Here is a 24651-nt window from a genome sequence, read left to right on the forward strand (position 1 = left end):
TTCTATTTTCTGAAATATTTTTGATAAATTGGTATTAATTTTGTGTGATTTTTAATAACACATCAGTGAGTTCCTGATGAGGACAAGGAAGTGAATCCTAAGAATAATCATGTGAGTTTGGAAGGAGAACCTTCCCCAGCTGAGCCTTAGCCTGAGCCATCACCTACATGTAGACCGAAGACCCAGGGAAACTGTGAGTAATATGTGTGTGGTTCTGAGCCACTAAGATATGTAGGAATTTTTTATGCACCAAGTAGTAAGTAATAAACCTGACAGTAATTGTAAGTTGGTATTCTGGATTAGTTTCTGGAATAGATAAGTATATCATTATTAGAAAACCTGGTAAAATATGAAGGAAGTTTGTAGATCAGTTAATAGTCTTGAAAAACCGTTAAATTCTTAGTTTTCATGAATATGCTATGGTTATAATAGATATTAACATTCTAGTTAGCTGAATGGTACAGGAAACTGTCTGTACTTACCTATGTGCATTTCTGTAAATCTGCAGTTATTTCAAAATAAATGTTTTTTAATATTATTATTTTGTTTTTTTAAAAAAAGTAAGCAAGTAAAGACATCAGCAAAAAACTTTTGCCTCCAGATACAAGTGGACATGTAGGGAGAGAATAGTAAACTAGCTTTTCTTTTCTAGGCAACATTCAAAACCCAGGCACCACTGCTTCAGGAAGGTACCATCAAGCTCCAAGGACTCTTATCCTCTTTCTCCTTCCCCACTACCTAGTCATTAGAGCGTCAGCATCCACTTTTTGAAAGGAAGATGCCTGTTTTTCACATGTCCCAGAAAGCCCCATTTTAGGACACCATTTAGCAGAGTATATTCAGGACCCCACTAACCTTTTCGGAAGACATGACTTCCAGACGATATAACACAAGAATAAGAAATTTCAGTGACAGGGAACATAAATCATATTTCTGCATTCAGGATCATGTTTTCTTGATACAGGGATTTCTTCTTCAAGTAATCCAAAGACAACTTTACCTTCAAACCTTTCAGAAAACCTGTTCTAATTTAGTTCTCTTTATTCTACAGGCTCCATCGGGAATTGTTCAGGGCCGTGCACTCTGCTGATACTCACATGGTGGAATTATATTGCCCTTGACCAACCCTAAAGCCATGAAGATAGCAGGTAAACAGAGGACAAAAGTATTTCTAATAAGTTGGTTTAGGACAGTCCCTGCTTCCAGAGGCCTGGGAATAAATCTTTCCAACAGGGTTTTTGCAGGTGAATGCTACTGAGTGATATATACATGTTGTGCACAAGAAGAGAAATCTCAGTAGGCAAAAAACAAAACAAAACAAAACAAACAAACAAAAAAAACAGTATATAGCATATCTCCAACCCTCCATGCAGTGATCTGAGAGACAGAAACAGGCTGCCTGATGATTCTGCACGTGTACTGGCTGCCCACTAATTCTCCACACAGCTTCCTATTAAGAGGCCATTGCACTCTTCTTAGTAGCAGCAGAGTTGTTTTCAGGAACCATGCCTAAAAGGCCTACAAAGCCATGGAGCTACATATTGAACTCCCATTGACATCCATAAATCTTGAATAGCATGATGTCACAGGCACAGATGACAAAGTGCTGAGCACTGAGTCCCCAGACAGACTTTAACTGCATAGAAGATATGATTTTGCATAGTGTCCTAAATCAACAGTTTTATAGAGGCTGGTCTAGAAACCACAAGTCTACAAAAGATGCTATTGCAAACAAACCAAATTTTTAGACCACATCCTGAGGCAAACCCAATGGTCTGTCTCCACACTCTAACCTGATAAGAAGATTGAGTTCAAGGAAGGAATGTCTCATATATGTAATGGCATGACTTTGTGTTTACTTATTTCAACCTTCCTGGAGTCTAAAACTCTAGGTGAAATTTCAGTCAACCCCCTTAACTATGACTGTATGAGTTTTTTCATCACTCAGTGTACTCATGAGGGGACACCGAAACCAATTCCAATATCCAAGTACCCAAAGTAGAGTTGACCAGAGTAGCAAGGGGACAGATCAAAATATCTTATAAAGACCATTATGCATTCACTTCTGCAGTGACTAAACATAAGGTGATTTCTATGATCACCAGCCATGTGAATGAAAGGACAAATGTGAATGAAGAAAAAGATACACAAATGTTACAGCGGGAAGAATGGAATCTGTAATGAAGTTTACAGGAAGCGTTGCTCATATTTCTAAGATTACAGTTTAAAGTTTCAAAATACAGCTTTTTCCAGATCTTTAGAGAGCTACCACGCCAGTAAATTTTCCAAGTAACTCTTTACAATTTTCATCTTTGTCTTCAATGGATTTCTTAAACCATGGTTCATAGAACTATATTTCCATACGTGACATAAGAATTCTAGTACTCCACTAATAAGTCTAATGTGTCTAAAATTATAAATGCAGTTTATAACACCTCTCTGGACACTCACTTTAATGAGAAGTGGACAAACTGGACGTCCCTAATGGAGGACAGTGGTGAAGCTTCCATGTAGAATATAAATGCAGTTTATAAATTTATGTGATAAGATTTAAGCATATTTCCTCAATAACAAACAAGAGTATAGCCAATGAGCCACCATAATTTAACACTGAGAAACGAGCAGTCACAGAGAAAACTGTATTCCATTCATTGTAGAGTGCACATTTTCACATCTATCAAATACAGATGCATCTTAAATTTGAAAGCGTTAAAACACTATTGACGAGAAGGCAGTCATAATGTGATTGTCCTCATTTACCTGTATATGAGCTTGGTCTGCAAACCTCCTTTCGACGTTTTTGGGTGATATCATTGACATCAACATCAAATTTGCATAGCAGGTTTCAGAAGGTTGAAAATATAAACTCTCAGGAACAACGTAGGAATCTCACAGGAAATGCAGCATCACCAAAGCTTCAGATTAGCACAAATGATGATAACATGGGGAACATCATGAGCAAGATGAATTGAAGAGTGATTCAGGAGAGTTGGATCTGAATGGGAGAAAATTTAGGAAGACCTTTGTTGGTGTATTTTCCTTATATGTTCCATCCCATGTAATCATAGGAGTGACAAAAGACAAGACAAATATCCACATATCTATGTCTTGAAAACAGCTTTTTTTTCCAATAATTATAATATAATGATGTTATTAGAGGAGGTCTCTCTTTGTTGCCCAGGTTGATCTAGAATTCCTGGCCTCAAGCAATCCACCCTCCTTAGTCTCCCAAAGCATAGGGATTGCAAGCGTGATCCATTGTGCCTGGCCCAGGGCCTGTTCTTTTAACCACTGAGCTGCTCTATAATGAGGTGAAAAAAGTTCAGACCTGCATGCCTTGCACCTACACCAATCCTTTGAGCTGTACCTTGAATAAGGCTATGGATATGTAACTTTAGAACATTGCTATTGACTCTTAAATCTCTGTCCTTGTGAATCTTAGGCAGTCGCCCAACACCACTACCCACTTTATGTATTTAGTATCTTTGACAACAGCCAATGTTGTTGAAAACCTGGAGAGGCAGCCCTGGCTGTCTCCTGCCCTGCTGTAGATGATCCTGTGAACAGAGCCCCACCTCCAGACCACGCCCAACAAAGGTAGGTTCACAGGGGAGCCTCTGAGCTGAGAGCCTCTCTGGGGGCTCTGCATGCACAAGAACAGCAGCTCCCTGCCTTGGTTGTGGGTTGAGGTAGGGAATTCAAGTCTTTTAAAAAAGGCTGAGTTTGTTCAAAAATGATTCTGCTTGCTTACCAATGACACCTTAAGACTTTAGATTTTACATTGTGATATTTCTCCTTGATTTTGATTTAATTTGTTATGCAAGTGTCTTACGCTTGTGTATAAAAAATCTCTTTTATTTTTTGGTCATGTAAACATCATCTAAAACCAAGTATCTATTTTTGTATTGTAGATTTAAGGCCTTCATTTCTCTATTTTAAAAATGCATTCATAATTATTTTTCAATGAACCATATCAATTATTTTCATCTTTACTCCTATTTCTCTTTCATAAATTGAATGTTAATATCACTTTTATTAGAAACAACAGATGTTACACATTCTGTTTTATGATTTTCCAGAAATTTCCTCTTAAATAGCTCTGGCTAAAAAGAAGGACAGAAACTATTCTGTAAGCCACAAGGCACAATTGTCCCACATTAAAAAGATCTTCTTATGCTTAAAAAGCTCTGTCAAACTTTGTATTCTATGGCTTAGTTTGCTGTACATGTGAAAGGTTAACAAGGTATTGATTTGTGTGGCAGTAAAGTCAGACTTCACATCTGAATGCAAGGAGCAACCTCTTCTTAACCGTGCAGCTGTGAACTTCATGATGTTGTTTCATTTTCTCCTTGCACAAAATATTTAGACATTGACTGGACTACATAATTCCTTCCACCTCACCTCCATGTATGTGTACCTGACAGTTCTTTGTACGGATCACCCATTCTATTAGATATGAATTATTTTATTTTTGATGAGTGATTATTAAACTTGTTTTTAGTTCTCAGTGGTGTAAAAAATACCAGCTAGAAAACATGTACATCATATGCTGTAATCAGAAAATATTTTTGTGCCATTAGCTTATAAAAAAGGAATTTCAATCTTTTATTTACCATCATTTTTATCCAGCTTAATAGTCTCAAAAAGTTTTCATGCTTGTGCGTTTTTTAGATTTTACTTTTGTTGTCTTAGTCAAAACTTAGGCAAAGATTGGAGACCTTTGTTCAAGATGTGTGAGACATGAGCAATCAACAGAGCAAAAACACTGATATTTTCTCGGGACTTTTGTTCTATATTAACAGATGGGCACTTGTTCTGCTAGGTATGGCTGCAGTCAGGGTCTGTGGGCTTTAATAGCATAAACAGAAAATTTCATTTACAGATCCTCATTAAAAAAAATAAAAAGAAGTGCCCCTCATCTGTTATATTATAGTCTGGTACCATTTTGCTACAGAATGTAGATTTGGCAGTGGCCACTTTTAAAATCAAATAATAAGCAGAAGGGTGGGAAAAAGAAAGTGACTTTATTCCAGATTTTAGCAATGGGGAAGTGCCAGATTCATATCTCAAGGAGCCACTTCAGTATTCTGGGCAGAAAGCAAGATTGTAAGGAGAAATTTTGGTACACAGGGCATGCAGAAGAGGCGTGGAGGTACAGGGTCTACATGACTTGCTAGAGGACTTACCTGTAATCATGGGTCATCTGTTAGCCTGGCCAGCATCATTACAGACAGAGTTGGATTGTGGATTAACTTATGTCTTGAGACAATCTCCCTGTGGGGGAGAATTCTGAAGCATGCCTGTTTTGGTTCAACATTTGGTAATTTCTAAGCAAACATATACTTAGATAAGCTGGCAATGCTTGCTGGTGATCTCCCTGGTGGAAAAGACGGAGGGAAAAAGGTTACATTTGCATTTCTAAGGAGCTAAGAGGTGAACATAGAGGGGAAAAAAAAGACAAAGATAATTTTTAGAAAAATGGGGTACTCAGTTACAATTTAACTTAATTTCACTGCATATAGAGAGTAACCCTATACTACATAGCCTGTGGTATGTACATAGTGAAAAGCAGAGAAAAATATTTTTCAAATGTTAAAGAAACTGGAGATTTTTAAGGAAAACCAATAGAGGTGGAAAGCTTTATTGGTTTCTCCTCCTTCAAGTGATGAACATGCTCTACTCTTGTAAGTAGAAAGCTATATTTTAATTATTTCATAATACAGTGATTTTACGAGCAACAACTAACAGGATAACATAGGAAAGGCAGATTGGTGTCCACATAGGGTGATTGAATCTACTTAATACGTCATTTGCTTCATTTCTAAGCAATAGCCATCCCTTCATCTTTGGACTTGTTGCAAGATCACTGAATCATTAAAAGCATTGTCTTTTTGCAGTAGGAAATTAGATGAAAGGGTGAAGGTGAAGTTCATTCAAATTACTTCTCTTTGTATCTTTGCTTTGTGTTTCTGTACCACTCTTGTACTCCTGTGAACTATGTCTCAGTGGAGTAATGATGGCACCATAGTCCAGCCTGCATGGGTGTTGGCATGAGTGCTTTCTCCTGTTCTTACCACTGCATGTGGAGAATGGCTTCATGAAATTCAGCCGCTTTGTTCCCCAGACTCTCAGTTCCATCTTCTTAACTCAGGGTGTTTTCCAGAGTCCGTGCCACACCATAGCCTGGAAATTCTCCCCAAGAAGTAACCTGAGGCAATAGTAACCCTCATATCATTGTTTCACGTCTCTCAGATGTCATTGTTTGATGTGCACTGTCTTGCAGTCTATCATTCCAGAAAAATTGTCCATTTTTACATGTGATAAGCCATATCTAATCCCAATAAATTTTTCCACAATGTTTTGTTTCATTCTTCCAGCAGTTACTCTATCATTACTGTACCACCACCTGTATGGATCTCATTGCCCATATGAAGCTGAGTAAGGAACAATGTGCGTCACACTCACAGAGAAAGATGGACAAGTGAGCTGGCCTGTGTATCACTAAAGGGAAGGTCAGATTGGTGAATATGTAATGTCTGTAGTGTCTCGTTGGGAACATTCACTGTATGTCAATGAATCAAAGACGTAAAAGGATCTAAAAGAATAATATCTCCGTCAAACTACTATACACATAATAGACATACTTACTGAAAAAGTCCTTTTAGAATTTTGAATTTACAGAGTTTATTCATATAAAAATGAAAGTAATATTGAAATTAATTTATAAATTAAGTCACACATATTTTGGTATTCTGATTATGATTATTCTGAATTAGCTTTTTACCCAGAGCTATAGAAACCTTAACAACACTCTGTGGACATGAAGAGATATGGGAAAGCTACACTTTTTCATAAAAAAGAGGCTGTACCATTGTGGGATTTGCACCTTTCTTATTGATACCCATTCTGGTAGTTTTGATGATGGTGAACTTATGAGAAGGTGACAATATAAAATTTCAGGATGTATTCATCCATGTGCTAAGAAGTTGAATCATGTCATGGCTCACACAAGCCTAGCAGTGACAGTGATGAAAAGCAAAAAACAAAACAAAACAAAAAAACTCACAGACATAGTAACACATAGTAAAACTGATGAAATATGGTAACTAATAAAGATTTTGAAATATTCACCAAAGGAGCCATGTAAATAGAGATAAATCTTGGTGAACAAGAATATTTAAACTAAGAGGGCAACACTGTCCAAAAGGACCAAAGAAATATGGATAAGCCAGGAGGAGCAGGGCCCATGAGAGGGTCTCTAAAGTGGATTGAGGATGGGGAGGCTGGAGAAGAAGCTTGGTAGTGGGGGAGGAGTCAGGGCTCACACTCTGTCATGAGAACAGAAGAAAGCAAAAGAAACGTGGTCATCTTCATGTTCAAACCTACTTCAAATTTAGAGATAGAGTTTCTTGGGAAGTAGACAAGATTATAGGTGAGAGGTGTTTGAGAGGCATTAATCCATTGGTGAAATTCAATATGAAAGAGAATCTTCTGTGTTACTCATTGTCCACTACATGTGTGGGGCTCATAGGGGAATGACATAGACAACGTTTCCAAAATCTCCAATATTTAAACCTAGTAGGGATTCAGAAAACTTAACAGAAACTAAACTGCAAATGGAATAGTTGCCTTTGGGACCTCAGAGGACAGGCATCAGGCCTGGGATGGGATGGACAAGGGGGGCCTCCAGGAGAAGGATCACTGGAGGAGATGCTTGAGAGTGAGGTGCAGTGAATCCAGCAGACAGGGGAGGGAAAGGGAAGACGAAAACCTGTGTTTGTGGCATAAGCCAGGCCATGAGAAAAGGGTGGTGGATTGGAAGGACCACTGGGATCAGTAATACCTGAGGAGGCAGGAGCAGGAAGGGCAGACCACGGAGGGACTGGTAATGATCCAGGGGCAACTTTTCCCCCTGGACATACACATGTTCACATGCCTGTCTCTGCATGTTCTCTTACGTGTTCTTTGATATTCTCATACAAACTTCATGATGTCCTCATGTCTGTCAGATTCTAACATGTGATATATATGAATTTATTCATATATATATATATGGGAATATATGCATGTATGTGTGTGTGTATGTGTAGATTTTTTTTTTTTTTTTTTTTTTTTGAGACGGAGTTTCTCTCTTGTTGCCCAGGCTGGAGTGCAATGGTGCAATCTCGGCTCACTGCAACCTCCACCTTCCGGGTTCAAAGGATTCTCCCACCTCAGCCTCCTGAGTAGCTGGGATGACAGGTGCCCGCCACCATGCCCAGCTAATTTTTGTAATTTTAGTAGAGATGAGGTTTCACCATGTTGGCCAGGTTGGTCTCAAACTCTTGACCTCAGGTGATCTGCCCACCTTGGCCTCCCAAACTGTTGGGATTACAGGCGTGAGTCACTGTGCCCGGCCCCCTTTCATATTTATAGTAATTGTTATCAACCTGAATATTTAGTGGTGGATTGTTTACATTTATATTTTTTAAACTTAGTAAATAAAATTACTTCACTTAGTATGCCTTTATTTGATCATGTTTCAAAGTATCTGCTTGTTTTAAGGGAGAGTCACATCTGCAAGCAAGCATTGTGTGAGGGCTATTGTGTTTTCTTTATTAATTTTGGATACTTCTATGTTCTGGAAACTATTAAGCTATCAATATTCTTTTAAACAATCTTGTTGCTTTATCTTTTACTTTGTTTTTACTTGTCTTGCAATAGTATGTCTTTTTGCTGCTTATTTTACATTTGATTTTCTCTTGTTCTACTTTACTATGGTGGAAACATAGATGATGAAATTTAGTCTTTCTTTCAAACATATGTATTTAATAGAATCTCCTTTAAACTCTACTTGTTACATCCATTAATTTTGTTAAGTTTTTTTTCATTGCTATTTGGGTCAAAATATTTTTAATCTTGAGATATCTTCTTTGGGCCATGTTGTGTATCGAAATGTGTTGTTTAATCTCCATGTATTTGGGGATATTTCAGTTACCTTTCTGTTACTTACTTCTAGATTAATTTTCTCTTGGTCTGAGAACAATCATTGTGTGATTCCTATTCTTTTAAATTTAATAAGTAGTGTTCTAAGTCCTATAATGTGGTCAGTCTTGCCAGTCTTGCAGAGGGATCCTTATGGGCTAGGGAAGTATGTATATTATTCACATTGTTGGAGTTAGTAGTTTAAAGACATAAGTTATGTTGAGTTTACTAATTGTATAGTTGAATGATAATATGCCCTTGCTTATATTTTATCTGCTGTATGTGTTGATTCTTGATAGAGAGTGTTGATGTCTCTGACGATAATAGTGGACTCATCTCTTTCTTCTTCAGATTCTGCCATCACCTAATTTAACACACCAGTTTTAGGCTTATAGCTATTGAGAACGGTTATATTTTCTTAGAGAAGCACCCCTTTTATCCTTAACTTATACCTGCTTTTTTCTTCATTATTTTATTTGCTTTAAAGTCTGCTCTGTTGGAAATTAATATATGTACACTTGTTTTCTTTGATTAATGGAATATGTTATGTTTATTCTATCTCTTCATTGTTAATCCATGTGTGTCTTTATACTTAAATTGGGTTTCTTATGTACTCTATCTGTGTTTTTTAACTGGTACCTTAAGAACCCTGACATTCAAAGTGATTATTGATACAGTTGGAATCATATCCACTGTATTTGTTACTCTCTTCTAGTTCTTGCACTGCCTTTGTTTCTATTTTTGTCATCCAGTCATTTTCTTCCTTTTGTGGTTTTCATTCAGCATTTCATATGATTTCATCTTCTTTTCTTTCTTAGCATGTAGGACATATTTCTTTTATACTATTTTATTGGTTACCCAAGGTAATAAAAACTTTTATTTTGTATATTCTTAATTGATCTTACATATAACACGTTTTTTTTGTTTTTGTTTTTTTGAGACATAGTCTCACTCTGTCGCCCAGGCTGGAGTGCAGCAGTGCGATCTCGGCTCACTGCAGCCTCCGCCTCCCGGTTTCACACCATTCTCCTGCCTCAGCCTCCAGAGTAGCTGGGACTACAGGCGCCCACCATGACGCCCGGCTAATTTTTTGTATTTTTAGTAGAGACAGGAGTTCACCATGTTAGCCAGGATGGTCTGGATCTCTTGACTTCGTGATCTGCCCGCCTCAGCCTCCCAAAGTGCTAGGATCTGATTACGGGCGTGAGCCACTGCGCCTGGCCATAATAGCTTATTTAAAATAAAAATACCAAATATGTATATGATTATATATGCATAAGTGTAAGGTATATATACACATATGTATATACATATACATGCATATATGCACAAGTCTTTTTACATGTAAGTGAAATGAAAGACAGGAAAGATAAGAGGGACAAAAGAAAAAAATACAAGAAAAAGGAGGAAATAATTAGGACTATTCTGTTAATACAAGGTTGTCACTCTAATTCTGAAGTGATATACTCCTAAATGACAGGGGCTTAGGTTAGTGCTAACTGTAAATTGCAACCACCAGGGAAAGCTACTGAAGCAAGGGCATCAGTTCCTTGCTGCCTGTTGGCCTGAGGCTGCATTCAGTTCCTTCCCATGCTGGCTTCTCCCTCATGGCAGAATGTGCCATCAGAGCCACCAAGGGAGAGGTTTTGCAGCAAGACAGAAATCACAGTCTTATGTAACATGATCATCCACGTGACATCCATCACATTGTAGTGTTCGTTTGACTCAAAGCAAGTCTCAGTTTCTCCCTAAATTCACAAAGAAAGGATTAGAATACCGGGTTGTGTACACCAAGTCGTGAGGATCATTGTGCACCATCTTAGAGCCTGCCTCCAACATTAGGTGCTGCCCAATCTGTAACAGGCAATCAATCTTCACTTATTTTGCTGACCTTAGCCTTTGTGAGAACAGGTCACATATTGTGTACAATGTATCACAGTCTGGATTTCTCTGAAGTTTTCTCGTAATTTTGATGAGCAGTATAGACAGAAACACATTATTATCTACTTGTGAAACAAGAAACACTGAACAAGATATTATTTTCAAATGCAAAATTAGAGAAAAAAGCTTAAAAAGAACAATTTGTGATGGCAAAATGAAAAATTAAAATAATAGTAACCTTCACCAGGATAAAAAAAAGAAGAGGATGGAAATGGGAGATACATACATGGGACACAACAATATTGATAATCTTCTACTTATTAAACTCAGTCGTGTACTTTAAAAAAAATCTATTTTAGAATAGTTTTGGATTTTCAGAATGGTTAGAAATAAATACAGTGAGTTTATTTATACCCAACACACAGTTTCTCTTTTATTTAATTCTTACATTAGTATGGAACATTTGTCACAATTAATGAATCAATATTGTACATTGTAATTCATTAACATCCACAATTAATCAGATGTCCTTTTTTCACTTAATGTATATATTCTGTTCCAGGATTGTGTTCAGGACACCACACATTTAGGTATTGTGTGCTCCTTTTGGGTGTGCCAGTTTCTCAGATTTTTTCTTGTTTCTAATGTCATTGAAATCCCTCCTTTGAGATTGATCTGATGTTTCACTCATGATTAGATGGCTGTTCTGGGGTTTGTGGAGGAAGACCACTAAGGGAAAGTTTTATTCTCAGGAAATTATAACAAGGTTATATATTATGGGCATGCAGTATCACTTCTTTCTCTCTCTCTTTCTTTCTTTCTTTCTTTCTTTCTTTCTTTCTTTCTTTTTCTTTCTTTCTTTCTTTTTCTTTCCTTCTTTCTTTCTTTCCTTCTTTCTCTCTTTCTTTCTCTCTCTCTTTCTCTCTCTCTCTCTTTCTCTCTCTCTCTTTCTCTTTCTTTCCCTCCCTCCCTCCTTCCCTCCCTTCCTTCCTTCCTTCCTTCCTTCCTTCCTTCCTTCCTTCCTTCCTTCCTTCCTTCCTTCCTTCTTTCCTTCCTTCCTTTTGACACAGTCTCCCTCTGTTGCCCAGGCTGGAGTGCAGTGGTGCAATCTCGGCTCACTGCAACCTCCGCCTCCCGGGTTCAAGCGATTCTCCTGCCTCAGCCTCCCAAGTAGCTGGGACTATAGGCACGTGCCACCACACATGGCTAATACATTTTTATTTTTTTGTAGAGGTATAATGTCCCTATTTCCCAGCCTGGTTTCCAAGTCCTGGCTTCAAATATTTCTTTCACCTTGGCCTCCCAAGTTGCTGGGATTACAGTGACCTGGCCACTTTATCACTGCTAATGTTAGTTTTATTATCTGAATGAAGTAATTCAGTTCGGTTTTCTGTACTACAAAAGTAGTGATTCTTCTCCCTCTTCATGATGTACTTGTTTGAATAAAGTCACTATGAAAAGCACATACTTAAGAAGTAGAGAATTATCCTCCATCTTTGTAAGGGCAGAACTCTTGCAAATACCATTTGTATTTCTTAAACAATTTTTAATGTTCTTTTGGCTGTCCTGGATCAATTGCATTTTCCTATACATTTTTAAATCAGTGATCCAATTATTTCAAAAAATAAAGAAAAAGTGCAAGCTAGAATTTCTGCAGGGACTATATGGAATCTGCAGATACATTTGGAAAGTATTAGCATCTTGGTTAATACTTAATAGCATTCTGATCAATGAAAATCTAATGTTTTTTCGTTTATTTAGGATTTCTTTCTTTAATACTTCAATATCTTTTTAAATTTTCAGTGTATATATCTTGCAGTTGTTATGTTAAATTTATCTTTTTATTTAGGATTTCTTTAATACTTCAATATCTCTTTAAATTTTCAGTGTGTATATCTTGCAATTGTAATGTTAAATTTATTTTTTTAGGATTTCTTTAATACTTCAATATCTTTTTAAATTTTCAGTGTATATATCTTGCAGTTGTTACGTTAAATTTATTTTCAAATGTATTTCCTTTCTGGTGCTATATTAAATGAAATCATTTTCTGAGTTTTATATTTTGATTTATTTGTATTGTGTAAGACTACAATTTTTTACATTGATCTTGCATGCTAATGCATTACTGAACTTTTTGTTTTTGTTGTTTTTTCAACCTTATTTTAGTGGATTCCTTAAGATTTTCCATACACTAGATTATGTCACTGGCCAATAGAGATAGTTTGACTTCTTCCTTTTCAATCTGGAAGACTTATATTATTTTCCTAGCCTAATTTTCTCAATTACATCCTCAAGCATAATGTTTAATAGAATTCACAGGAGTCAATAACCGTTTTGTGTTTCTAATCTTGGGGAAATTACTGAAACTTACTTTATACCTTGTGGTGTTATGTGAGAGTTTCATAGATGCCCTTTTTAGATAAAGAATATTCCCTTCTATGCAAAACTTAATGAGTATTTTTACTGTGAGTGGGTGTTGGATTTGGATTTGTCAAGTGCTTATTCTGCATCTTTAGACGTGATGAGGCTTTTGTCATATAGTGTTTTTTTTTTTAATATAGTGTATTACACTAATTCTTTTTATATGCTTTACCAAACTTGTGATCCTCAGTAAATAAATACCCTTGGTATTAGTATACAATCCTGTTTCATGATCCTGACTTATGTTGAAAGTATTTCATTTAGGATTATTGCCTGAGTATTCATAAAGCATATTATAGTTTTCCTTTTTTGAACTGTCTTTTTCTGGTTGTGGCATCAGAGGAAACGGCTTCATAGAATGCACTGCACACTGATCTCTTCTCTATGGTTTATATTTTCGTGGAGAACAGTTAGTGAAGAATTGCTATTGATATTTTAAAGTTTTGGAATAATCCACTGTTCAAGTCTTCTTGAGCTGAGCAGTCGTGTGAGCTTGGAAGATGATCCCTCTCCAGCTGATCCTTCAGGTCAGACGTCAGCCTTGGCCGTCATCTACATCTGGATTCCTGACCCAGAGAAACTGTGAGTAATGTGTGCTGCTTTTGAGCCACTAAGCTACATGGCAATAGGCTATGCTGCAATAAGCAATAATACACTTGATGATAAATGTAATATCTTATCCTGAATTAGATCCAAAAACAGAAAAATGGAATTAGTGGAAAACCTGGTAAAATATGAAGACAGACAATACTTTAGTTAATAGTTTTGTACCTTTATCAATTTCTGAGTTTTCATAGATATTCTGTGGTTATGAGTGATATTAATATTACAGGAAATTGAAGGATATATAAAACTTTATGTAAGAGCTTAGCACTGCTCTATAAATCTGAAATTATTTTAGAATAAATAGGAAGTGTAGACATGCTCATATAGTTGAGATCAGGACTTGCTGTTAACTTAAATGAGCTTTTGTGGAACCTGAAACTCATGATGCAAATGCAGTATTATTATAAAATATAAGTAATATTAGTTTCTATTTTATTCACTCTACTCTTCCGGGAACACCAAAGCCCATCTATTCTCTCAAGTAGTATCCAAAAGTAGAATTGAGTCTAGTAACAAGTAAACAGCACAGAAGATTGTATGGAAACTATAATGTATTTACATTTGCAGTAACTAATCATAAAATGACTTGCAGGATAATTATCCACATAATTAGAATACCCATGTGAAAGACAAAAAAGTAGAAATGCAACTTTCTGAATTTAGAAACTGTATCTGAGCAAGAGTGGTGGCACACACCTATAATTCCAGCTACTAGGGAGAGCGGGTAGAATGATCTCTTGACCCGAGGAGTTTGAGGCTGTAGTACACAAAAATTGTGCCTGTGAATAGCCACTGCACTCCAGCCTGGACAATACAGTAAGGCCCCATCTCTAAAATAAATAAATAAATAATTGGATTTATACTACAAGTTTCAGATTGTTGTTTATATTTCTATGATTAGGGCTGAAATTATCTAGATTTTTCTATTTTCAGAGAGCTGCCATGATATGGTTTCGCTCTGTGTCCTCACCCAAATCTCATCTCAAAGTGTAATCCTCATGTGTGGAGGAGGAACCTGGTGGGAGGTTAATGGATCACGGGGGCAGAATTCCCCCTTGCTGTTCTTTTGATAGTGAATGAGTTCTCATGAGATTGGATGGTTTTGAAGTGTGGCACTTCCCCCCCAACTCCACCCCTCTCTCTCCTGCTGCCATGTAAGATGTGCCTTACTTCCCCTTTGCCTTCAATCATGACTGTAAGTTTCCTGAGGCCTCCCCAGCCATGCAGAAATGTAAGTCAATTACACCTTTTCTCTTCATAAATTACCCAGTCTCAGGTAGTTCTTTACAGCAGTGTGAAAATGGGCTGATACAGAAAATTGTTACTGAGAGAGTAGGGTACTGCTATGAAGATAACTGAAAATATAGAAGCAACTTTTGAACTGGATAACAGGCAGAGGTTGGAAGTTTGGAGGGCTCAGAAGAAGATAGGAAGATGTGGGAAAGTTTGGAACAACAATGAGACTTGTGGAATGGTTTTGACCATGTGAACCCCAAATATCTGAGACAGGTCTCAGTCAATTTAGAAAGTTTATTTCACCAAGGTTAAGGACACACCCATGACACATCCTTAGGAAGTCCTGAGACATGTGCCCAAGGTGGTCAGGAGTACAGCTTGCTTTTACATTTTATACATTTTAGGGAGATATGAGACATCAATCAATATGTGTAAGGTACATTGGTTTGGTCCTGTAAGGTGGGACAACTCGAAGTGTGGACTTCCAGGTTAAAAGTAGATAAGAGACAAAAAGGTTGCATTATTAGTCTTTGATCAGCCTTCTACTGAATACACAATTTAGTCTGGCTCCATGAAGCTGTATTTTTACATAAACAGAAGCAATCAGATATGCATTTGTCTCAGGTGAGCCTCAAAGGGATGACTTTGAATAGAATGGGAGGCAGGTTTGCCCTAAGCAGTTCCCAGCATGACTTTTCCCTTTACCTTAGTCATTTTGGGGTGCCAAGATTTATTTTCCTGCCACAACCAAAATGTTGATAGTAATATGGACAGTGAAGTAGAGGCTGAATGGACTCAGATGGAGATGAGGAACTTATTGGGAACCAGAGAAAACGTCACTCTTGCTATACGACTGGTGGCATTTTGCCCCACCCTAAAGATCTGTGGAACTTTGAATTTGAGAGAGATGATTTAGGGTATCTGGCAGAAGACATTTCTAAGCAGCGTTCAACATGTGACCTGGCTGTTGCTAATATTCTATGTTCCTGTGCGTGAACAAAAAGATTACTTGAAACTGAAACATACTTAAAAGGGAAGCAGAGCATAAAGCTGGAAAATTTGCAGCCCAACCAGTCCCCATTTTTATTAAAGACAAATTATAGTAGGACACAATTATCATCAGAATAAGTTTTAGTCTTACTATACTTAGCCTGATTATTTGCATAAAATACAACCAGAATAATTATTTGCCACATAGGCTTTTTCTAATTTGGCATTGCTAGAACCTTGTTCTAGAAGGAATCTCTGATTAGACCTTTTTTTTTTTTTTTTTTTTTTTTTTTGAGACAGAGTCTCACTTTGTCGCCCAGGCTGGAGTGCAATGGCATGATCTTGGCTCACTCAACCTCCATCTCCCAGGTTCAAGCAATTCTCCTGCCTCAGCCTCCTGAGTAGCTGGGATTACAAGCTCCCACAACCATGCCTGGCTAATTTTTGTATTTTTAGTAGAGATGGGGTTTGGTCATGTTGGTCAGGCTGGTCTTGAATTCCTGACCTCAGGTGATCCACCCGCCTTGGCCTCCCAAAGTGCTGGGATTGCAGGCGTGAGCCACCACGCCCAGCTGATTAAAAGCCTTGTCCACCTATGGATTTATATTGTGCCTGCAAATAGCTATATAGATTGAGTGACTTCCTTTTTTCTTAAGGCCCCAAGATAAATTGAGGATTTTAAAAAAGTGATTTTTTACTTACCGCCAGTCAGGAACCCCATACAAGGACTGTGTAGACAAGTTATGAGGGCAGTTTCCACAAGGAGCTTTTGTCATCTCTATATGTCAACTTTAATTCCTTAAGGCATTCTGTTTATATCTGAAAGTATGCCATTCTGTTGATAACATATAACCATATCTTTGGTAAAATAACTGATGTCTCCACTTGTGTTCTGTTACTAAAGAAAACAGATGAACAGATTCTTATTGCACTTATGTAAACAACTAAATAACTGTATCTGCATATGTTAAGAATATACACAAATAGTTTTCAAATTTTGGTGAAATCTGATTGAGAAAAAGAAAGATGCTCCACATTTTGCTCACAAGAGTTTACCTCACTCAATTGTTAAAAGCTGTAAATAGCTCAAGAGAAAAATGTTTTCTTTACTGTGAAAGTCAAAGCAAAAATAATCAGCATTTCAAGCAAAAAGTCATAAATCTTATATTAATACATTCTACCTGAAACAAACAGGCAGTATTTCTGACTCTGAACTTTACCAAAGGTAACTTCCCATGTGAAAGCCATAAGTCACTTAAGATTGTGACTTAACCATGGATGAGTGAGGTGTCTCAAAGAGATGGCAAGCAGTTTTTAAAAGATTTAGGATATCCCCCAAAGATAGCTCAGAGTGAGGAAAATTCAAGACAGAAAGTCAGAAGATGTCCATGCAGAGAAAGATAATCAATCAGTGGTGAAATCTCCAAATATCACACCAGAAATGACTTACTATTTAACCTGAGAATCAGACCCATGCTGCTGCAATAAAAGGGCAAAACTGTAGTTACTGGCTGCAGTGTGGGGCAATACTGTTCATTTTCCCAGAAACAATCTAGAAGAGGCAGCTTTGAGCTTGCAAATGATTTTAACTGTTCAAGAGAATTTTTAAGTCTAGCCATGACATTACAACTGTGTGTCCTTTCAGATGGACTACCTGACATTAACCCCAAAATTCCCACCCTCCATATGTGAAAGAACCAAGGAAGAGTACCCTTAAAGGGTTACAAAGTCAAGTTCTCAAAGACAAGGGGAAATCTCATCTTTTTTATCAGGGACCCACAGCAAAGTTTGTAACTGACCTGTCTGCAGGGCCAGCTTGAACACCAGGCATATGGGAGTCCTAGGTCCACTTTCTATCCTGTGGTACTTCTCTCCATGACAGATTGACATAGAAAGACCAAAAGACTAAAAAAAAAAAAAATATTTTTCCCTATTAAGCAAACCTTGCAGAGGAGATAAACAGTGATATTTACCATTAATTTGACTGGTTTGCACAGAGTGGCCAGATGCCTGGCTAATTAGTAATTCTTACTCTTTTTGCCTCCTTGCCAGGTTTCCAGGTTCCCTTTCTCTGCAGCTTCCAGGAGAGTGGAGAGGCTTTTGATGAGCCTGTTTGCTGCACCATAGCTGTGGGGGCTAAGCTATGTTACAAAAGAAAATCCATTTTCATTTCATGAAACCATAGGCAAAAGCCTCTCAATTTTGCAATATGCCACCCAATGGGCTGCAAGGAGAACCAAATTAACATCTTCCATTTTGGCCGGAGCAAAATGCATATGACAAAATACAAACACTTGTTACCCCACTTAGCACCCAAGTATAAACATGGTGAAGCTCAAACTTGTACCCATTGTCCCCTGTCGTCAGTGGTCCACTCAAAGTGGGGAGGGATGATTTCTGACCAGGAGTTTCAATGGGTGGTCTCCAGGCAAGATGAAAGTATGGATGGTCACCCTGAGTTAGCTCTGTTCAGCTCCTGCTAACAATTCCTTAAGGGCTCACTGAATGTGAGTGATCAAACTAGGCAAGCCTGCTATCAGCAGTTCCTTCAAAGATCTCCCGATATACAAACACACACGATGAAATAAAGAAAAATAGATGGCCTTCCAAACCAACATTTCTGACTAGATGCCAAATCAGAAGAGTATTCCTCCAACAAGTCTCCCGTTTCCATCCAGTGGGGGATAAGTCGTCCAAAACCGAGACTCTTCCTACAATTTAGCGAGAGATAAACAGTCCCCTTGACCTGGCTACTTTGCCTTGAAGGTCAACAGAGACTCTTTCTACAAACTTAGAAAGAGTTGGACAGTTTCCACGATGGAGCTGCAATGCCTCTAAAGGGACCAACAAATCAGGAGAAGGGGAACACTCACCAAACCAGGTTAAAAGGTGTCTTTCAGGAACTATCCATTGCAATTTGATCCATGCACTATGGTCAACAGTAGCTCACTGGTAGAGAGTGTGCCAGAGGCAGTCTTTAGTTCAAGAGACCTAGGCAGACACTTGCTGGCCTCCAGTCTGCCACTGGTGAGGGGCTGCAGAACCATGAGCAGGTACCCACAAGGGCTATCCCAGATGAGCTCCTGAATTCATAATGGCCTGATGGGTTCATTTTGGCTGCTGCCCAGATAGAGCCAATTGATCAAGACAGGGAAATTGCTATAGAGAAAGAGTTTAATACACATAGAGGTGACTAATGGAAGGCCACAGTTTTTATTACTCAAAACAGCCTTCCCAAAAATTCAGAAGCCAGTGTTTATGTAGATAGTTTGGTGGGCCGGGGGCTAGAGAATGGAGAATTTTTACTGGTTGGGTCAGGGTTGAAATCACAGGGAGCAACAGCTGTCCTCTTGCATTGAGTCAGTTCCTGGGTCGGGGGCCACAAGTCCAGATGAGCCAGGTTACTGATTTGGGTAGCACCAGCTGATTCATCAGAATGCTGGGTCTGAAAAATACTGCAAACATCAATCTTAGGTTTTACAGTATTATTGTTATCTCCAGGAACAATCTGGGAGGTTAGTAATCTTGTGGCCTCTGACTGTATGACTCCTGGGCCATACTTTCTATTCTTGTGGTTAATTTGTTGGTTTTACAAAGGCCATCTGGTCCCCAGGCAATGAGCAGGTTTATTTCATTGATGGGCTTTTATCATCTTTGTTTCAAAGTTAAGCTATAAACTAAATTCCTCTCAAAGTTAGTTTGGCCTTTGCCTAGGAATGAACAAGGGCAGTTTGCAAGTTAAAAACAAGATGGAGTCAGGTCATATCTCTTTGAGTGTAATAATTTTCTCACTCATAATTTTGTTAAAGGTGATTTCAGGATAAGCATAATGTACATGTTTCAAAAGAGAGAAATAGGCAAAATTTAAAATGCAACAGGTCCCAAGCAAGTTCAAAATCCAGCAGGGTCAACATTATGTGTTAAAGCTGGAATATATTTTATTCTCTGTATCTGACTCCTGAACACACTGGGGTGAGGGCTGGACTCACAAAACATCAGGCAGTGTCATTCTATGACTTTGCTTGGTAGAGTCCCCATGGGTGCTGTACTGGCTGCAGTCAGCTACCTCAGGTTTTTCCCAGGCAGGCATTGCATGCAGACTCCACACTTCTGGGGTCCTGGCAGTGGTACCACTTCCTCTGCTTCACTAGGCATTACTCATATGAGGACTCTCTGCAGGGACCTCACTTCCATGGCTTCACTTGACATTGCCCTGGTGAACTCTTTGCAGCAGTTCCAATTCCACATTTGTGTTTGGTATCCCTCTGCTGGGGGCTCTCTCCAGTAGATCTGCCCTTACGACCAGTCTCTAGACTACCAGGCTTTTGAAGAAATCCTTTGAAATTTGTGGAGGCTGCCAAGACTCCACAGTTCTTCATTTCTGTAAGCTTATGTAATTATCACCACATGGTCATCTCTAAGGTCTGGGCCTTATACCTTTCAGAGCCAGACCACCTTGGGCATTTGAGCCAGTGCAGCTGGAATTAGCACCCTGAGGTGGTACAGGACAGTGGCCCAGCCTGTCTGTCCCCAGAAGTCCTTCTGTCTTCCTAGGCCACTGGGCCTGTAATGGGAAGGGCCGTCTGGAAGAAAACTGAACTGCTGTGTGGCCTCTCTCTCATTGTCTTGTCTATTAACAACTGGCTCCATTTTGGCCACGCTAATATCTGGCAAGTTATGGTTCTGTAACACCCTTAAATTTTTCTCCTGCAAATGCTCTTTCATTCTCTCTACCACATAACCAGGCTGCAGTTTTCCACAATTTTTTTTGTACTTAAGTTTTCTCTACCAGTTCACCTTAAGCAGTTAGAAGTAACCACACTACAGCCTGAACCCTTTGCAGCTTAAGAATTTCTTCTGCCAGATTCCTCAGTTCATCACTCTGAAGTTAGTCCTTTCACAAAGCCCTTGGGCATGAACACAGTTCAGCCAAGTTATTTGCCAATTTTTAACAGAGATGTTCTTGACTCCAGTTTCTAATACTTTTTTCTTAGTTACATCAGAAACCTTGTCAGAATAGCCTTTACTCTCCATATTTTTATCAGCAGTCTGGTCACAACCACTTTGTCAATCTCTGAGGTCTCCTAAATTTTTCCTAGTCTTCTTGTCTTCTAAATCCTCACAAGAACACAGGCTTTTTATATTCTGCCTCTCCAGATTCTTCTAGTCTCTGCCTATCACTGAGTTTCAAAGCCACTTTCACATTTTCAAGTATTAATGTTCAGCAATGCCCCACTAATTGTTACCAGTTTTCCATATTAGTCCCTTTTCTGTTGCTTGTAACCGAATACAAAAAAACTGGGTAACTTGTAAAGAAATATATATATATATATATTTCTTACAATTGTAGAGGCTGGTAAGTCTAAGGTTTAGGGGCCACCTCTGGTGAGGGCCTCTTGCTGGTAGGGACTCTCAGAAGAGTCCTTAGGCCATGGAGGGTATCAGCTGATTGAGGGGCTGAGCATGCTAGTGAAGGTCTCTTTTTCTCTTATAAAGCCAACAGTTGCTCTCACATGATAACCCATTAATATGTAAATCTATGAAGGAATGGATTCATCCAGGAGGATAAAACTCCTGCATCTTTCAGGTCCTTGATGGTGATGGTAATCTCTGCAGTCCTTCCAGGTATATGGTTATGAATGTGATTTTCCATTTTCCTAGGAGGTAGAGGCAGCTCTAGTGCCTTCTATTTAGGCTTTCTCACCATACTAGCCCTCACTCCACAGGTCAGGGAACCAGTGTGGGAAATGTGCCAGGAGCTAAGTTTGTCTATTACAGCTGTGCATCTGGAACTGGGGAAATCACCAGAGTAAGTGTTTGGGGACCCACTGGCCCCACTGTGATTTGATTTAAAACTTGATTAATCACTTAACCTTCATAATCACTTACTCTGACTGGGTGGTCCACAGTGATGTTTTGGGTCTTCTGGAATCAATATAACTTCAGAGCCAGTGTCTAGTAGTCCCCAAAAGTTCTTACTATATTCATATCCATAAAACACATTTACCCTCGTTAAAGGTTATAGGTTCCTTCGGGGAAGGATAGGAGAAAGACTAACAGTATAAAGTTTTCATGGTATACTTTGGTCCTTCATCAAGGGGACCTAGTTTCCAATTCATTCAAGGCATTCTCGACTGTAAACTGGCTCAAGTCTGAGATTTGAGTATGGATTGTGTTTCTCTACTTTTATGATTTGAATTAGACTTTTGTTCACTTAACCTAAATGTTTTCAGTCTCTTCAGTTCAATTAAGAACGTCTTAGGCTTCTTACCCTTTTCACTTCTAAGAACACTATGTGGCCAACGCCATAGATCTACTTGAGTCAGACTAACCTGAATATTCCCTTACCTTTAATGACTATGATGGTAACTATGCCAATCTTGACTTTGAAGGTTGACAGCTACCAAGTAGACCCAGGATCCCTGGGATCCAATTATTCCCAGTGCATTTGAATTTTCCTGTTGAGTGACTGTGGTTCTCATTATAAGATTCAGCCTACAGAGAAGATCAATCAAGAGGTTCTTCAGGGCTGCTGGGGCTCCACTCACAAATATATTTCTCACAGTATTGGTGAAAGGTGTGTCTTCTGGCCCCTCCAGGTGTGGCTGAGTAGAATTTCAAATGTCAAATGCACTCTAGAGTCCCATTCATTCTAAGCCTTTGAATCTCTTCCTCTACATTAAGTCAAGGGAAATCAGGCATATCCAGCTGGACGAAGGAGGGCCACCTTTTGATTCATGATTCAACCAACCAATCAAACAAACTGTTAGAGCCCTTTCTAACTACTCATGCAGCAACATTAAAACCAGAATCTTTGTATAATGGGCCAATATAAATAAATTTGGCTTGATCCAACTTTATGTTTCCTCCACCACTATCCCAACACTTAATATCCTTTTCCACACATGTCCCCCAGATTTGGTTATACAAATTAGAAAACTGAAATTATTTTCTTGGACTATAATGAACCTCCCATTGGTCACACACATAAGGTGTATCACCTTTAAAGGCCTACTGGAACTCAGGACTAATGATAGGTCTAGAAGGAAAAAGAGGTGGGTCCTGAGGAGAATCATCATTGCATTACTTGGCAACTGCCTCCGAGAAGTCCATTACCTTTTCTCAGTTAAGGCTGGGTTAATCCCTTCAGACAGAACTGCTTATACCAATGAAGATGGGGAGACCACTGCCAAGGGGGTGGGTTTAAGGGGCCACTTCTGTTGGCAAAGAAGACATCAGAATTTCAGAGCCCAATGTTTCCAGCCTCAACATGGTCTCCCCAAATGTTCCCAACCCAATTTACAGGGTCCCATTCTTTCCTAAACAGTGCTCTAAATTTACAGTAGATACTGTGCTAGGCTGAAAGTGCAACTTTCATTGTAATTCAGCCAATTGCATGGTGTGGGATTGCATTTGATTTTCAGCATTTTCATCTCTGTGACTACAGGAGATACAATTCTCACCTCAGAGCATACATAGAAGCTCTGTTTTTTATGTGGAGCTGGATTCTGAGTTTAAATCTTTTAGCTTATCTTTTTTATTTTTCCCTTTGCTCAGCAACACTAATAACAGAGTACTTAGTTTTCCATAGATGTTTGAAAATGTGCTATCAAGAGTCACTAAATGCGTTGCCTCTTATCAGTGGTTGATTAGGAGTGCCAAAGGCAGATGTTTGCATGTCACTTAAGCAGTTCATGATGTGGCCTATCAGTGGTCTCCGTACTATTAGAAGTAGAGTCTTCAGCATTTTTACTTATCATCAGGTTAGAGATCCAATTTTAGAAACCCCCAAAACAAATAAATAAAACATGCTTACAATTCTGGTTCTCTACAGCCATTCATGGTTTAAAAAAAAAATCTATGTTAGTGTCCTCCAGAGAGACAGACCAATAGGATAAATATATAGATTGACAGATGTGGAGTAGTAGCGTGGCTCATTCTAAGGCTGAAAGTCTCAGAATGAGGAAAGTTAACAGTGTAATTCTCAGTCTGAGGTCAAAGGCCTGAGAACTTGAAGGGATGCAGAAGTAAGTCCTGGAATCCCAAGGACAGAGAGCCTGTAGTTAAGATGTCCAAGGGCAGGAGGTAGAGAATGTACCAGCTCCAGGGGAGAGGGAATGCAAAATTATTCTCATTTCTTTTTTTTTTTGTTCCATCTGAGCCCCATCCCACTGGATGGTGCTTACCCACATAGAGGGTGGATTGTTACAGAACCCAACTCAGGTCTGCTCACACAGATATCTACACTGACACTTGGGGTGGGAGAAAAAGAGGTGTTCAATTGAAGAGTGTCAAACAAGGAGGATCAGGCAGCTAATGCTTAGATTTCTAACTCCCCAATGTCTTGTACATAAGGATTTTTAATAGCAGGGTAAATTTCAGTAAAGTAGAAGTTACTGGTAAAATTATAAATCAGTACATGGAAGTTACACATTGGTTTTGGCCTTAAAGGGTGGAATATCTTGAAGCAGAGGTCAAACGGGTTTATAGGTCATAGGCAGATTCAAGGATTTTCTAGCTTGCAATTGATTAAAGAAGAGAAGCTTTGTTTTA

The 24651-nt window shown here is 38.6% G+C and overlaps 1 long non-coding RNA gene across 4 annotated transcripts in view; it reads left to right on the top strand.

Annotated features, from left to right (window-relative positions):
• The first annotated feature begins 287 nt into the window (after positions 1 to 287).
• LOC129482508 (uncharacterized) overlaps positions 288 to 24651 on the top strand; it is a 186598-nt gene continuing 162234 nt past the window's right edge. For all 4 annotated transcript variants that reach the window (XR_008657742.2, XR_008657741.2, XR_008657740.2 and 1 more), the window contains exons 1-3: positions 288 to 1148; positions 3443 to 3597; positions 13677 to 13848. This is a non-coding gene — a long non-coding RNA (uncharacterized lncRNA). The remainder of the gene's footprint in view (positions 1149 to 3442; positions 3598 to 13676; positions 13849 to 24651) is intronic.

This window comes from Symphalangus syndactylus, chromosome 5, assembly GCF_028878055.3.
Source record: "Symphalangus syndactylus isolate Jambi chromosome 5, NHGRI_mSymSyn1-v2.1_pri, whole genome shotgun sequence".
In the NCBI taxonomy this organism is placed as follows: domain Eukaryota; kingdom Metazoa; phylum Chordata; class Mammalia; order Primates; family Hylobatidae; genus Symphalangus; species Symphalangus syndactylus.